This window comes from Ursus maritimus, unplaced genomic scaffold (assembly GCF_017311325.1).
Source record: "Ursus maritimus isolate PB19 unplaced genomic scaffold, ASM1731132v1 scaffold_19, whole genome shotgun sequence".
Taxonomy (NCBI): Eukaryota; Metazoa; Chordata; class Mammalia; order Carnivora; family Ursidae; genus Ursus; species Ursus maritimus.
Genome location: NW_024424341.1, coordinates 5839147 through 5840994, shown reverse-complemented (window position 1 = coordinate 5840994; position 1848 = coordinate 5839147). Strand labels below are relative to the sequence as shown.

At 54.3% G+C, this 1848-nt stretch overlaps 1 protein-coding gene across 2 annotated transcripts in view; it reads left to right on the top strand.

The window, feature by feature from the left end:
- Positions 1 to 222: 222 nt before the first annotated feature.
- Positions 223 to 1848, top strand: part of DNAJA2 (DnaJ heat shock protein family (Hsp40) member A2) — a 16778-nt gene continuing 15152 nt past the window's right edge. Inside the window, exons 1-2 of one of the 2 annotated variants that reach the window (XM_040633254.1) lie at positions 223 to 344; positions 1766 to 1825. The gene's annotated coding sequence lies outside the window, so the exon portion shown is untranslated. Of the gene's footprint in view, positions 345 to 609; positions 674 to 1765; positions 1826 to 1848 lie in introns of those variants that run through there. The other variant, XM_040633253.1, reaches the window with a different exon arrangement.

Here is a 1848-nt window from a genome sequence, read left to right as displayed (position 1 = left end):
GACCCCGCCCCCGTCGCTGGACTCGAAGAAGCTAGCCTACCTCCGGGTCCTTGCCCACCACGACCCCCAACGGCCGGGCCGAGGGTTCGGGGGCGGACTCCGCGCAGCGACGTCACGGCGCGCCGTGCGCCGGGTCAAAGTTCAGCCCCGCCCCTCTTCCCCCTCGCTGTCTTCCTCGGCCTGCGCTGCCGCCGACGCCGCTGTGGGCCTGGCTGCGCTCCGTCCGCTCCGCCGCCTTCTTCCCTGAGCGCTGCCCGGCCGGCTGCCATGGCAAACGTGGCCGACACCAAGCTGTACGACATCCTGGGCGTCCGCCTGGCGCCAGCGAGAACGAGCTGAAGAAGGTAGTAGGGAGCGGGACGGCCGGCAGGGTGTGAGGGGCGGCGCCTGCTCGGCTGTGGCGGCCAGGCCGCGCTACGGGGCTGCCCACGAGCCGGCGCCGGACGCGGCGGCTCAAGCTGGGGGCGGCGGCGGCGCGAGACCGGCCTCGGCTGACTTGGGCCGTCGGCCCCGCCCGCCCGCAATGCAGCAAATAAAACCCACCCCTGCGCAAACACGACGAGAACGCTTCCTTCCTCCCTCCGCCGGCAGGCGCCGGAAGGGCCGGGCGCTCCCGGGAGGCTGCAGCCTGCGCGGCCCTCCCCGCGCGGAGGTCATCACCCTGGAAAAACAGGTTGGACAGAGGCGCGCAGCGCATCCCGTCCTCGGAAGAGAAGTTGTCCACGCCGCGGTCGTCGGCTTCGGAGCAGGGGCCGGGCCGGGTCGAGGGCCTGGCGGGAGGGTTGAGGCCGCCCCCGCCGGTGCCTCCGGGCAGTTGGGGTTGTTTCCTGGGTGCCGCAGGAGCACCTCCCTCTCTTCCTCCTTCGCCCACTGACCCGTGGGTCTCTGTTGGGGTGTACTATTCTGTGGGCAGGTAACCTAGATGTTCTGTGCCCGCTTCAGGAATAAGTCGTGGGCCCCAGCCAAACACCTGAGTGTACACTAAAAATAAATATAAGGCCTTACTGCTGTCTGCAATGCTGCGAATCTTTGATCTCAGGATTTCAAAGCACTTGCGGAGTTTGATTGAGCCCTACACCGTCTTCACCGAGCTCAGAGTATCCCGATTTGTAAACTGAGAAAAAATTAGACTGCTTCTTAGGCATTGGGACGGGTAGAGTTGAGAGTAAAATGGACTTCCTGTTACCTTACCGGAAATGCTAGTCTGTATTATATAATTCATGTGTCTGTGAATAAAGACTTCAGTGCTGTGTATCCTAGCCACCTAAATGTATACAACTTCACAAAGACTGAAGTCATTCCCAATTTATTAATACCCTAATTAATCCGCCATGTAAAAAAATAAAAGGAGCTTCTCTTGGCTTTTTCCTGATGTTTCAATTAGAGGTAAGGCAGGAGCCTTAATTTTTAGTTAAAATGTTTCGCAGTTTTAACAAACTTAACGATCGTTTCTTTAGCGTTCATTGGAGTCTTGGTCTGGTTACTGGCCATCAAAGACATTTGACAATAGTGAAAACATGGAATTTTCTGATATTTTGGTTTTGGTTAGCGAGTAAACAGTATTGAGGTGGATAAATTAGTAAACAATATTGAGATGTTTTCTCAGCTTACGAATCCAGATTGTCAAACAATCTCAATAAAAGATGTTTTTGGAAGGTTGTGATTTTAAAACATTGCTTCTCAGAAAAATGGATATTTGTACTCATAAATCTTTAAATCAGATTTTGTATGTAACCTTTTTTTTTAATTTTCTTTTTTATTGAAGGCATACAGAAAGTTAGCCAAGGAATACCATCCTGATAAGAATCCAAATGCTGGTGACAAAGTAAGTTATTTGAGGCTTGTCCC